This window comes from Penaeus chinensis, chromosome 15 (assembly GCF_019202785.1).
Source record: "Penaeus chinensis breed Huanghai No. 1 chromosome 15, ASM1920278v2, whole genome shotgun sequence".
NCBI lineage: Eukaryota > Metazoa > Arthropoda > Malacostraca > Decapoda > Penaeidae > Penaeus > Penaeus chinensis.
The window spans coordinates 19,889,578-19,904,577 of NC_061833.1; the positions used below are offsets into that span (position 1 = coordinate 19,889,578).

Below are 15,000 nucleotides of genomic sequence, written 5' to 3' on the forward strand. Positions count from 1 at the left end.
ACACACAAACGTACACACACACACACACACACACACACACACACACACACACACACACACACACACACACACACACACGTACACACACACAAACGTACACCCACACACACACACGTACACACACACACACACACACACACACACACACACACACACACACACACACACACGTACACACGTACACACACACGTACACCCACACACACACACCCACCCACCCACCCACCCACCCACCCACCCACCCACACCCACACCCACACACACACATACACATACACACACACACACACACACACACACAGAGTCCTTCCCCGCGTCCCAGGGAAAGCCCCGCTCTCGCCCTGGGTTTCCGCACGTCCGCTCCAGGGTGGGCGTTGCCTCACCGCCTCACCTCGCCCGAAATCGAAGAGAAGGCTTCAGCCACAAACATTAAATGACCGGTGCGTAAATACAGCGTAACAGAAGACGCAGCACCGAGCTAAATATTTACTGGAGGGTGTTTTTCTTGCGTCGAGTTGTTGTGGTCTGGCCAGGGTCGCTGCGCCACCTTGGAGTGCCACTTAAAGGGCCCTCGAGGAGTACCCAGTGCCCGGGTACTGATCAATACTTGCCTGACCTACTCGTTGGCGAAGATTTATTAACACAGAGAACTCTTCCCCATACAGAATGGCAGATGGCAGATAGCGAAATTATGGAACCATTTAACTATACCCAGGAAAATAAATAAAATATTATTCAGATGATGAGTACATGCAATTTCTGATTTCTAAAGCAATGAGAGATAGCGAGCGAGAGAGAGAGAAAAAAAAGAAAACGAAGAAGAATAAAAAACAAGCGAGCGAGAAAACGAGACAGACAGACAGACCACCACAAGAGATATGCGCGCTGTAAAAATTAGTTAAACCCAACAGAAAGCAGGCCCCTTCCCCCCGTACACAGCACATCCGTCCGAGGAGCCTGTGCAATTCATCACACCAAATACAGCTTTTACAGAGCAACTCGGGTTATCTCTCGGCTGATTCTGGCCCTCGCACTCACGGCCCTGGGAAGGCTAGGTTTGCGCTGGGGTTAGTGCGAGGGAAACTAAGTAAAAAAAAAAATCATCAATTCAAGAATTCCAGTCTTTCTCCTGCCTCAAATCTACCTTAAATCATCGGCGAATACAAAATCATAAAAGGGGGAGAGAGAGGGAGAGGGAGAGAGAGAGAGAGAGAGAGAGAGAGAGAGAGAGAGAGAGAGAGAGAGAGAGAGATAGAGATAGTCAGATGGATAGAAAGAGAGAGAGAGAGAGAGAGAGAGAGAGAGAGAGAGAGAGAGAAGAGAGAGAGAGAGAGAGAGAGAGAGAGAGAGAGAGAGAGAGAGAGAGAGAGAGAGAAGAGAGAGACAGAGAGAGAAAACTTACATAATACACTTCGTCCTTCGTACTGTGAACTACTTGCAACGCCATCGGTTCGCAAGTGTATCGGATTTGCCATAAAGCAGGGAATGCAGGGCGTCTCCCAACACAAAAGGGAGACATATACCCGTGGGCACGAGGGGAGGAGGGAGGGGGAGGGGGGAGGGTAACATTAGCGTTGGTAACCCCAGCAGGCTCTGAAGGACACCGTGTCACAGCCGACGCTCTGTTATGTTCCCCGAGGTCTTCCTTTCTCTCCCTTTCTCTATTTCCCTTTCTCCCAATACTAGTCTCGATAAACTTACCCAAGTAAATGCTCAGCCAAAAAAAATAAATGAAATAAAATACCAATAAAAAAAAATCATTCAAAAAATAAAATAAAAGCAACTGCAACCTTTATCTGCAATCTTTATCTATAAACGCAGACACAATACAGGACGTTCAGAGGCAAACCAATTTTATTCCATTAACTCGCTATCTGCCGAGACTTATCCCAACACAGCAACGGACACAAGCAGAGATAAGAACGCTCCCACGCAAACATTTTTCCCCAGCTGGCGACGCGACCGGCAGGATAAATACGTCACAAGCAATGCCTTCTTACTAGATGGGGCGAGTGGGGAGGGGGAGGGTAGAGGTGGGGGCTGGGGGAGGGGGGTGGGCTGGGTGAGACAACAACTCCTTGGCGGCTTTGATTATGTGGAAGTATTGCGAGATCCTCAGGGTAATAATGCCACCTCTGGACTGAGAAAGAGGGAGGGGAGGGGAGGGGATAACTGGGGAAACGAGAGAGAGAGAGAGAGAGAGAGAGAGAGAGAGAGAGAGAGAGAGAGAGAGAGAGAGAGAGAGAGAGAGAGAGAGAGAGAGAGCGATATAACGTAGAGACGAAAAATACCATGTGGATACATATATTGTGGTTTATTATAAATAAATAAACCACAATTCATAACAACTGACGTATTCAAGAGAGGAAACAAGAACAAAATCCCATACAGAATATCATCAACGACTTTCAGATCCTTTCCACTCGAATTCACGATGGCGACGCAAAAATAAGGAGTAAAAAAAAAAAAAAAAAAAAAAAAAAAAAAAAAAATTCAAAGGCTACGAAGTTCTCTCCAGTGACACAATTGCGGCCTGTGAAGTCTAGTGTGCGCATGGCGTTCGATCACCGTCCTCGTTCTCAAGTTTCTGCACGACTGCATGATGCAACCTCTCCTCACAAACCTGCTTTCCCTCGCATCGCCAGGTGATACCCTATTACCTCCCGAACAAAGCTGCCGACGGCTTCTCCCGAGGAAGAGCGTTTTTGTCAGCATGAGACACTTTAAGTACGACGTTTCCCCCACATAAATGATGATAAGACCTGATAACATCTATTGTCCACAACCTTCTAACGGAAGAGCGAAAGATTAGCAAATGATAACGCCGTCGAGGGGGAGAGAAAGTATTACGTATGATGCAGAGTAAAAATAATAATAAATAAATAAAAAATATATAAATAAATAAAACAAAACATGGGCGCGGCGTTTCCCAAGTACACGCTGGAAAACTGCCTCATCACACACCCCTCTCGACCCGCCCCTATAAGCCGAGGGCCAAACCAAATCGGCATCGGAGGAGGAAAGCGTGACGCAGCGCGGAAAACGGAAAACACAAAACGGTCGCCTCGCATATTCCGCCCTCCCCTTTTCACACTCGCGACGAATTTCCCCGGAACAAAGGCGGGGACGACTCATACAGACACACATTTTATGCTGTTGTAAGCCACTTCATTCTGCGATACTTTCATACGCAGAAGGTGCAGTGCAGTTACACCCACATACGGTTGAAGAAAATGTTTCATACCAAAATCCTATTCATTTATAATGCAGCAACACAACAAGGAACCATTCCACAAAACGCACAACTATTAAACACCGAAAAATAGGAGGATAGTCTGATAATATAAAAAGAAAATGTTTCAAGAATATAAGAGCACAGTACAAGACGAAAGGGAAAAGACCTGCAAGACACGCTATTTGTGAAGTCTCGGTGTATGTTCACGCGGGTAGAAGAGGGGGAGATGGTCCGCTTTTTACCCAGTTGGCATCGCCTGTGCCATGGGGGGCCAGAGAGAGAGAGAGAGAGAGAGAGAGAGAGAGAGAGAGAGAGAGAGAGAGAGAGAGAGAGAGAGAGAGAGAGAGAGAGAGAGAGAGAGAGAGAGAGAAATCAACAGTATAAAGTAATGGATTATATTTAGACCTAACCGGCTCAGGCTGCAACAATGATAGAAATATCCTGCCATTACTGAGGCCTCTGTGGCTTGCAGCGAACACAATCTGATATGAAGCATCCACAGTCTGAGAACAGAGGGCAGATATAGTCCGTGTTTTCTCACTTCTCACCTCACTTCATCTCCCTCTGATGCTCGCTCTCTCTCTCTCTCTCTCTCTCTCTCTCTCTCTCTCTCTCTCTCTCTCTCTCTCTCTCTCTCTCTCTCTCTCTCTCTCTCTCTCAAGAGATATATAACACAAACGCTGCACCAAACAACTACAAAACGTCACTGTAATATCTAAATATGACAACAAAATCAACATAATGACGTAAAAAACAAAAACACAAAAAACAAAAAAAACGCTCTTATATTCTAGGAAAAAATCAAGTGCATTATAAAAAAAGGAAAAAAAAGGAAGAAAAAAACATGGCAATATACATATATCTTTTCCAAACAGAAAATTAAGTAGAAAATTGCCCTGGGAGTGAGAGCACTGAAGTATCCAGAGATCTGACACCAACAATAAAACTGATAATACGGTTTTTTACACATGTGTCTCCGTCTCTTAATTCTCGCTACACGTGGCACTAAGAACAGCTACACACTTTATTTTCAAGCTTTATTAGGGAGATATGGAGATGAAGTGGCGGAGAAAACGACAGGGGAAGATAATTATAATAGAGAGAGAGAGAGAGAGAGAGAGAGAGAGAGAGAGAGAGAGAGAGAGAGAGAGAGAGAGAGAGAGAGATAGAGAGATAGAGAGATAGAGAGATAGAGAGATAAAGAGATAAAGAGAGAGAGAGAGAGAGAGAAAGAAAGAGAGAGAGAGAGAAAGAAAGAGAGAGAGAAAGAAAGAGTGAGAGAAAGAGAGAAAGAGAGAAAGAGAAAGAGAAAGAAAAACAAAAGCTAAAACAAAAGCGAATCCACGAGAAGGCGAATGCGATACGTGCCTCCTGAACGCCCCGAAGTATCGTCATTCGCCGTTTATAAGTCGTTATCACTACATTTCACAGCTATCACGTCTCGCCTCGAATCTTGGGCAAAACAAGTGCGTCACGACCCAAGACTCTTCAAACGGCACCGCTAAGTTATCATCACGCCATTAACAAAATGACAGACGATCACCCTCATGAAATAATAATACCCTCAATAAATACAACAAAAAAATTACAAAAACAAATAAACAGCAAACAAATGCATAAAACGAACTATCGGATAACAAACCGCAATCAAAACAGGCCAATGACAGAAAACAACAACAACAATGCCAATGTAAACAACGCCCGAGGAGGGATATCCGGCCATTACTCCTATCTCCCAGAAACACAAGGAATCTGCAATGCATTTCCGCTCTCCTGACGAAGGCGCTGACGGCACAACAACGCAAGGACACCCCAAGGATTCCCCCACCCGCCCTTCCCGAACCGTTAAGACGTTTTCCCTTCCCTTCCCCCCGCCATTCAAAGGGATGGAGAGGCCTAATTGGACATGCATTGCTCCTTATTAATGCTGATTGGGATACAGCCTCGTCGTGTCCTGCGGCATAGTTGGGCGTGAAGATATTTACCTACTTATATTCTGAACTGAACGAAGAAGAGGCTAAGTGACGCCACACACCACCCACATCAACATCAACATCAACTAAGTAAATACATGAATGATGAAATAAAACAGGTACAGCTCCACCACCCGCATCACTTGGTAACACTTGAAAGGTGGGAAGAAGGGAGAGGAGGGAGGGAGGGAGGGCGAGGAGGGGAGAGGTGGGGAGAGGAGAGAAGAGAAGAGAAGAGAAGAGAAGAGGAGGAGAGGGAGTGAATGAGTGAGGGAGGGGTAAGGAGAGGAGAGGAGGGGAGAGGTGGGGAGAGAAGAGAAAAGAAGATAAGAGAAGAGGATGGGAGAGGAGAGGAGAGGAGGGGAGAGAAAGGGAAAGGAAGAGAAGAGAAAAGAGAAGAGAAGAGAAGGAGAGGGAGTGAGCGAGGGAGGGAGGGACAAGACTCTGCGATGGGCGGTGTCAAGTATACCCAAGACGCCCGCTTCCTCACCTGCCCGCCCACAGCCCAAACACCCCGACGCTTGTTAACAGCTCCATCTGGTTCATTAACACACCGCTCGCTTCTTATCACTTGCTCGGGAATCCTACCGGGCGTTTCTCCCCAACGACATCCATTTCATTAATTGCTGCGTGTGTTTCATCACCGCGGCCTGTTATTCGTACAAGAACAGGACACGGGAGGGTGTGCGAGTTGGAAGTGCAAAGGTCAAATTTTTGTTTTATAAAAATAATCAATTATAAAAAAAGTGAACGGCGTTTTCTCTAAGCTTCTTCATTCGTAATATTAAATTAATAAATGAAGGAATTTAAAAAATTATTCATGAAGGATGGATATCAAACTCTGCATTTTCCCCCCCAAAAAATACCCAAATGGAAAATAAAATTAAAATTAAAACCATATAACCGTTGTCCACTCTAGTAACCCGCTTTTCCACTCATGTTTTTTCTTAATCTCTGACCTTTCTCTGTCTCTGTCTGTCTCTGTCTCTGACCTCCCCCTACCCCCCCGATCGCATCATCTACCCTCACCCCCCATGCACCTTGCCCCCCTATCCCCCCATCCCCCATCAAAGCCTGTCCGACTCATACGGGCACCTCAACACCCCTGCTACTCGCCGCCCGACGCTCTTCAATGCCCACCACCCTCAATGCCCACCACCCTTCAATGCCCACCACCCTTCAAAACCCTAACGACGAAGGAGACTCGGGAGCAAGACACGGCGCATGAAGAACACGTCACGAGAACACGAAAGAACAGCACACAAGAATAACGACTCGTGCAGCGCAACAAGGCGTGGCGCAGAACCGTGGCGGGCGAAGGTGCGAGATACGTCAGGCGGCGCTTACGTAACCGTATTTACGATTCAACTGCGGCATAGCTCAGACGTGAGGGAAAAGGGGGGGTGGTAGGGGGTAGGGGGAAGGGAAAGAGGAAGGGGGAGGGGGGAAGGAGATAGGAGGAGGGAGGGGAAGGAGATAGGAGGAGGGAGGAAGGGAGGGAGAAACGGGGAGAGATACGGAAGAAAGAGCAAGATAGAGAGAAAGAGAGAAATAGAGAGAGAGAGATGAACAACAGATTGGAAACTGTTTAAAATAATTCATGGTCAACTTGTACTTCACTGAAGCCTGGTCTGGATCAGCTAAAAGCTGCAAACGCAGTTGAAGCCGCAAGGTCACACTGCTGTCACGGACAGACGTCACGCTCAAAGAAAATGACACTCACTCACTCATTTCTCTTTCTCTTTGTGTGTGTGTCTGTCTGTGTGTGTGTGTGTGTGTGTGTGTGTGTGTGTGTGTGTGTGTGTGTGTGTGTGTGTGTGTGTGTGTGTGCGTGTGCGTGTGCGTGTGCGTGTGCGTGTGCGTGTGCGTATGCGTGTGCGTGTGTGTGTGTCTGTGGATATTGAAGCACGAAAAGACACCAGCTAAGTTAACCGAATGCCCCCCCCACCCCCCTTTCCCATATCAAACAAAAAGCAACCTTCCACCGAGAAGCGAGTGAATTTCAAGCACCGGGAGAGCACAGGTGTCAGCAACGACTAAACGTGAGGAAATATCCCATTTTCTGGCCGCCGGGGAAAGGAAATGGATGGCGGGTGAATCGAATTAAGGCGCGGGGACGAATATCGATGAGGAGGGACACCAACAACAACATCAGGAAAGAAAAACACTAGGTAATTGGAGAGCTGAAGAGTAAAAATATTTCTAAAAAGTGTCATAAAAATTAATATATATTTTTGTTTTCGCAAAGCTGTAAGCGTTTTAGAAGACTTAAAAAACAACACGTATAAGGTTTAAAAATGCTTAAATAAATACAAAAATATTAAGTTTCTCGTACAGCGAACAAACAACTTACAACACTAAGAAAACAATCACACAAACAACCCTCCCCCCATTAAACGCGCAAACAAGACACTAACAACAACAACAGGACATACAGGATGCCCCAAACAAGCCATTCAGAAGAACAACTGTAAGAAAACGTAATTAGCAACCCCGGTATACACCCCCCCCCCCTTTCTGAACACACGCCACCCCACACCTCCCTACCCACCCCAACTCCTCTGGCCTCTACCCACCCCAACCCACCTCTGGCCCCTACCCACCCCAGCCCACCCCAAACCACCTCTGGCCCCTACCCACCCCTACCCACCTCTCACCTTCCTCTGGCTCCTACCCACTCCTGCCCACCTCTCACCTTCCTTTGGCCCCTACCCAACCCAGCCTACCTCTCACCATCAATTGTCCTCTACCAACCCCAACCCACCTCAAACCCCATTCTAACCCCCTACCCACCACCACCACCTCCTCCCCATACCATCCTCCAACACCTTGTTATGACAGCTACCCGGTGGCGCCATCCGGTAGATAAAGGGAGTGCCCAGGTGTGACGCACGCTACAAACACTCGCGTTATTGGTGACGGCGAGTGGACGTGATGGTAATTTACACCATTTGAATGATAAGGCCATGAATAACACAAACTAATCGACACGACGCCTTCATAAAGAGGGTAGAACAGCATACCAAAAAGGCTTCTATTGTTCGTTTAAATCCACGCACGAAAAAGGTCTATACGCTGATCTCCGACGTGCGGACATTGCGAAACGCGATGACTCAAACACAACATGTAATTAATATGCCAGACATCGAAGAATGAAAAATATGAATATATATATCATCTAGCTTTTCCGTCAGTTCCCTTAAGGTTCCGAGCTTAGGGCGACCTTCCGCAGAGACGCGTTGCACTGCGCTAATTTCCCGTGAAATGTGGAACCTGACATATGGCGCGAGCATTTACTATCGCCAGGCTCACCAACAAGGCCATTAAGCCGAGGACCACGAGCGTAATGCCATGTTGACATATGCTTGGTATTTCCTATGGATATAAAGGTACTCCGACTGGAGAATGGTTGGGGGGGTACCAGAGGTAGGGGGGCAGGGATGTAAGGAAGGGGGATACAGAAAAGGAAAAATGACGAGTGGAAAGGAACTAAGTATACATACATATATACATACATGAATACACATACATGCGGCATATATATATATATATATATATATATATATATATATATATATATATATATATGCCGCATATATAGATAATCAAATTTGAACAACTTCCAGTCAAACTTAGGCGAAATACATAATTCTGAAGAATACTCCGGCCCGTTCATCCACACGTTCAGCTGGCGGCGTCCGAGAGCAGCGCCGGCTGAGATAAACCTATCCTGCTTGGCGGAGCGCGCGGCGGGACGTAAGTGATCGCGATAGCGCACCTTCACAGTCACCATAACTCCTCATCGTTGTGCAGTGTTATGGTGGCACCACACCGAAGTATAGTCATTGCAACGTCATTATTTCCCCCACCCCCACTCCCCCCCAAAAAAAACATTCGTCTCTATTATCCTGCAGCACAGCACGAGTAACGAATCAGTAATGACGCGGCAGCCATAGACCGCGGCGGACGGACTTTTTTGAATGGGCCGGAGCGACCGGACCGGACCGTCGGCAGCTCACTCACGGGACTGTGGACTTCCTCGGACCGGACATTTCTAATCCATTATGCAACGCGTCCGGTCTCTTTGCGGTGACGCTGATCAAGGGACGCTCCAGGATTCACTACAGAAGGGGAAGGGAGAACAAAGTGACCGTCAGGAAGAGGGGGGTGGTTAGCGAAGACAATGAAGTGGAGGACAAGTATGTATATATAACGAATAGGGAGATGAATATGATTATACGTACTTGTGAAAATATGCACATAGAACAACGAAGCAATAAAGCGAAAAGGGCTTCGGCAAATTCGTGTGATTTCTTGTTATTCCCTTCGTTGTTCTATTTGCAATTTAGTTCGACATGATTCCAATTGTGTAAATATGCATAAATACAACCACATACACAAATACAAACATAACTACACATACGTGATCTATGTCAATATACATTTGGCGTAAACCCTGGTCAGGAGAGAGAGAGACGAGACACGCCCTCCGTATCCCGCCGTCACGCCCACTCCTTGGCGACCCCGACAACTGCGCTAATAAACACAATGAGGGAGACGGTGTCAGGTTTCCTATACTCATGGCCCGTAACTCACTCACTTATTGTCTCTAACTTTCTCTCTCTTTCCTCTCCTTCTCTAACCCCCATCTCCATTCCCACCCCCACCTCTCTCTCTCTCTCTCTCTCTCTCTCTCTCTCTCTCTCTCTCTCTCTCTCTCTCTCTCTCTCTCTCTCTCTCTCTCTCTCTCTCTCTCTCTCAGTGATATCGCTGTGACGTCACAATCTTAAATTTCTCCTCCACACAAAAAACGGCGGGAAATTGCCACACTCGCTTTATCTGAACTTTTAATTGGGGGCGACGCCTACTGTATGCTTATTAATCCTGACGCGTGAAGGATGGCGCCACACGTCAGTTGAGGCAAGATGTGTTTTAACATTCAGGACGTCCCTCCCTCGCTTCCTCTCACTACATAAGCTAAGACACGGCAGCACCTTCGTTCCCTTTCCGAAATAACAGCATAAATCGGTGTGTGGCGGGGCGCACGTGCTGGTTCCTGGCGACAAAGACACGAAGAGCTAGCGAGCGGAGTTTCGTGAGGAGGATGAATCTACGTTCAAGCCATACTCGGGGAAGCGAGGAGGAGCGGAGCAAGAGAGGGAGGAGAGATAAAGGGACACAGGTAGAAGGTAATGCGAGGGAGATAAAAAAAGAAAAAAGAAAAAAAAAGAAGGAAAGGAAAGAAGAGGAGAGATGATCGACAAACCCCCCCCTACCATTTTCCCTCTACTTTAAGAAATGGTCCGGAGCAGAAACGCGCTTCCCCCAATTTCGTCTGCGATTCCCAGCCGTCCCAATCTCAGACGACCACTTCCAAATCCTGTCGCTTTTCCTTCGACGCATCCCTCCGACTCTCAGGGAAAAGAAAAATATCCCCTTAAGAGTCTTCCTCCTTTCGCATACGTTTTCCAATGCACCATCTGCGCCAATAAAAGGCCAGGTGAGGGAGGCCAGGTGAGGGAGGCCAGGTGAGGGAGGGCAGGTGAGGGACAGAAGGAGAAGGAGGGCTGATGAGGGAGGCCAGGTGAAGGAGGGCTGGTGAGGGAGGGCAGGGGAGGGAGGGCTGATGAGGGAGGCCAGGTGAGGGAGGCCAGGTGAGGGAGGGCTGGTGAGGGAGGGCTGATGAGGGAGGGCAGGTGAGGGAGGGCTGGTGAGGGTGGTGAGGGAGACCAGGAGAGGAAGGGCTGGTGAGGGAGGGCAGGTGAGGGAGGCCAGGAGAGGAAGGGCTGGTGAGGGAGGGCTGGTGAGGGAGGGCAGGTGAGGGAGGGCAGGTGAGGGACAGAAGGAGAAGGAGGGTTGGTGAGGGAGGCCAGGAGAGGAAGAGCTGGTGAGGGAGGGCTGGTGAGGGAGGGCTGGTGAGGGAGGGCTGGTGAGGGAGGGCAGGTGAGGGAGGGCAGGGGAGGGATGGCAAGTGAAGGAGGGCCCGCCGTCGGTACTGGGGGACGAGGGGGTCACTGTCTCGGGGATTCTATACTTAGACGCGTCTGGACAGACCGGATCTTACGAGGAAGCAGAAGAGTCGAAGATAAATGGATGGATGAGTGGAAAGAAGAAACAAAGAAGGAACGGAAAAACGAATAAATGGAGGGAGATTGAGAAAGGTGATTGGGCAAATTATGTAAATGTAATATATAGATTTAGACTATAATAAGTGATACGAAAATTAACAATAAATGAGAGAGAGAGAGAGAGAGAGAGAGAGAGAGAGAGAGAGAGAGAGAGAGAGAGAGAGAGAGAGAGAGAGAGAGAGAGAGAGAGAGAGAGAGAGAGAGAGAGAAAGAACGAAAAGAAAGAAAGAAGAAAGAGAGAAAGAGAGAAGAGAGAAAGAGAGAAAGAGAGAAAGAAAGAGAGAGCGCAAAACACCTTCTTAGCAAGAAGAGAAAGGCCAACAAAAAGCAAAGAGGAAACAGGTAACACCCACAGAGGGACGAGAAACGAGCTTTGGGAGTGGACCGCCGCCACCCGCCCTAATGCTATACAAAGGGCAATGAGCACGTCAGGTGCGGCGAGAGAGGGCAAATGGGAAGCAGGAGTCTGGCAGGTAAAACCAAGGAGGCTGGGGAGGTGCAACAAGCGGAGGGGAGTGGGTGGAGTTATTGCTCAATGATGCAACAAGAAAGCCGGAGAGCAAGACGGCTTTCTGTAAAAAAAACAAAAAAAAAAAGGACAACGTAACAAGAGATTAGGCAGCACCGTGGAATATAACGAGCAGGAAACACGGGTGACGGAGGGGAAAGGGGAAGAGGAGGGAAGGGGGGGGGGGGAGACTAGGAGGGCACGTGTTATGAAAGTGGGTGGGGGGAGGAGGAAAGGAGGCAGGTGTGGCCAGGATGTGTGCGGAGGTTGAGGAGAGGGGCGAGGGGCACGGGATAGGAAGTGAGGCAGGTGGGGGAGGAGGGGGAGGAGGGGGAGGAGGGGGGTAATTGCGGGCACGTGGTTCGCTCTTGGTGAAGGTGGTCAACGGAAGGAAACCGAGACTGCCATGTACCGCCACTTACCCTCCGCTTCATCCACGGCGTTGCACGGAAAATAGCCTTAGCATAATCATGGCTCTACCTGGCCTCCATGCTGGTACTCTATTTCCCAAAGCGATTTAGGCAACGGGGATCATTTCCCACCACCGCTGCATCCCCGAGTGTAAACAATATTTTAATGCTTCGTCGAACATTCTACACGAGGAAATGAGTATGTAAGACGTGATCCTGAGCAGCTGCGGCAGTTGGTGAAGTGTGACCACCTGTCCTTGATATCCTGCCTATCCCTCCCCCTTACTCTTCCTCCTCCTCCTCCTCCTCCTTCCTTTTTATTCCACTTCCTTTCCACTTATTCCCCTTCCTTACTCCTTTCCCCTTTTCCTTACTTCTCCTCCCCATAACCTCCTAAACACCCTGCAAGACTGAGAGCGAGAGCGAGAGAGAGACAAAGAGAGAGACAGACAGAGAGAGACAGACAGAGAGAGACAGAGAGAGACAGAGAGAGAGAGAGACAGAAACAGAGACAGACAGAAACAGATCCTTCTCACCCGAGCCTTATCAAAGAGGATACAGGTGTTGAGTGGCTGGCGACGGTTGCGACACAGGTATCCTCCGCCACAGACAGAAGGACGAGAAGGCATCCAAATGAAAAGAAAAGGCAGTCGCAAGGGAATTCCGTCGATATTACGATAACCATTACCAACCCATCCAAACACCTCAGCGGAAAGAGGGAATCGTTCACTCAAACAAACCGCACTTTCTCTTAACGAACGAGACATAAGCTCCGCTCAAGAGGTTGCGAGGGCAGACAAAAGGTGCTGCAGGTTAAGCTGGGAGGAGGAGGCAGGGGGAGGGAGGGAGGGAGGAGGAGGAGGAGGAGGAGGAGGAGGAGGAGGAGGAGGAGGAGGAGGAGGAGGAGAAGGAGAAGGAGGAGGAGGAGGAGAAGGAGGAGAAGGAGGAGAAGGAGGAGAAGGAGAAGGAGGAGGAGGAGGAGTGAGGAGGAGGAGGGAGGAGGAAGAGGAGGAGAACGATGATGATGAGGAGGAAAAGGACGAGTAGGAAAAGGAAGTGGAGGAGGAACAGAAGAGGCGGGGATGGAAGACGGAGGGAGGGAGAGAAGAAGCCAGACGAAAAGGATACGAGACGTTATCGTGCGAGACACAACTCGTCTCGCCGCCGCGCCGTCAGGTAATCACTTCCACCAACTGTCTGGCTCCATGTCTCAAACACCTGCATGTTTCCTGCGTGATCAAATTCGCTACAATTTGTGATAACATCTCCCTCAGGTTCCTCTCCCCTTACCTAACCCCCAGCGACCCTTCCCCCTCTCCCCCATTCCCTCACCTAAAGCCCACCCAGCCCTCCCCTTGCCCCACCCCCGCCCCTCCCCTACACCCAGACGCGCGGAAGACGTCCGGCCAACCGCCATCAGCCAGGGTTCGGTCAATTCGAAGATCCAGAACTCATGGCGGCCTCGAAGGGGGTTCTTCGTAATGGAGGGACTCGAGATTTGGGTAAAAATGGCCTTCGCGTGCATTCTGAATCCAAAACGGGGGACACCCTTCCAGCTCCTGGCGCCTCCAAAGCCGACGCCCCCCCGCAAGGCTCCGCCACACGATCCCGGAGTCGCACGGATGACCCTCATCGTTACATCTCAAGGTCACGACGGAACAGCGCTGCCGCCGGCCCTCCCTCCCTTCCCTCTTCCCTCCTGCCTCCCTCCCTCCTTCCCCTCCCTCCGTCGCCACACCTTCAACCGCGCCAGGTAAGGAACTCGCCCCCGCACCAACCGTCTTCGTAGACATGCACGCTATCACACTCCCGCCCTATCATGGAGCTCACACAGACGGTGTATTATCCTGCGCCAAAAATGCAGAAAGGCAAGAAAACCGGGAATAAAGAAGAAGTCAAAGAAGATAACGCATGGAGAATCGAAAGATAAGCCAAGGAATCGATACATATCACAAAAAACAAAAAACAAAACAGATATCTATTTTTCTTTCTTTTCTTTTTTTAAAGCAGACTCGAATCAATGGACACAAATGATCGGAAACAAAGACGAACAAATGGCCGCCGCTGTCACTGGGTTTGAAAAACGGCCATGACTCGGCAGACGTACAAGACCGAGGGCGCCGAGGCTCATCTCGCGGAGGAAAAGAGGTTCCATGTCGCAGAACATGCTTAAGATCCACAACAACGATGCTGGGAAAGAAAAAGGAAGAAACTAGTGAGAAAAGGGGACAAAAAAAAAAGACGATGAAGAAAAAAAGAGGAGGAGGATGTAGAACTAGTAGCAGTAGTAGTTGAAGAAGAAGAAGAACAAGAAGAACAAGAACAAGAACAAGAAGTAAAGGAAAAAGACGGAGAAGACGAAGAAGATGCAGATGAAACAAAGGAAGAGAAGGAGACGGAGAAACAAACACACAAACGTATTAAAGCACATCCCAGTTGCGGTTTGTTCGTCTTTCCTCTTTTTCTTTCTCGAGCCCAACGACGCTTAATAAGGGGCTGAGGGGATAACTTGACGGTAATCCCGAGCCCCGAATACAAATGGGGAAATTAAAGGGAAGGAGGGAAGACGGAGGGAGAGGAAAGGGGGGAGGGAGGGAGAGGAAAGGGGGGAGGGAGGAACATGAAAGATGAGGGAAGAGGAAGGGTGAGGAAAAGGGGGAGGGAGAGGAGAGGAGAGGAGAGGGGGAGAGGAGAGGAGAGGGGGAGAGGGAGGGAGAGGAGAGGGGAAGAGGGAGGGAGAGCCAAG

At 48.9% G+C, this 15,000-nt stretch overlaps 1 protein-coding gene across 1 annotated transcript in view; it reads right to left on the reverse strand.

Annotated features, from left to right (window-relative positions):
* Positions 1-15,000, reverse strand: part of LOC125032883 (protein peanut-like) — a 115,265-nt gene that overhangs the window by 60,707 nt on the left and 39,558 nt on the right. The gene's annotated exons all lie outside the window — the stretch shown is intronic.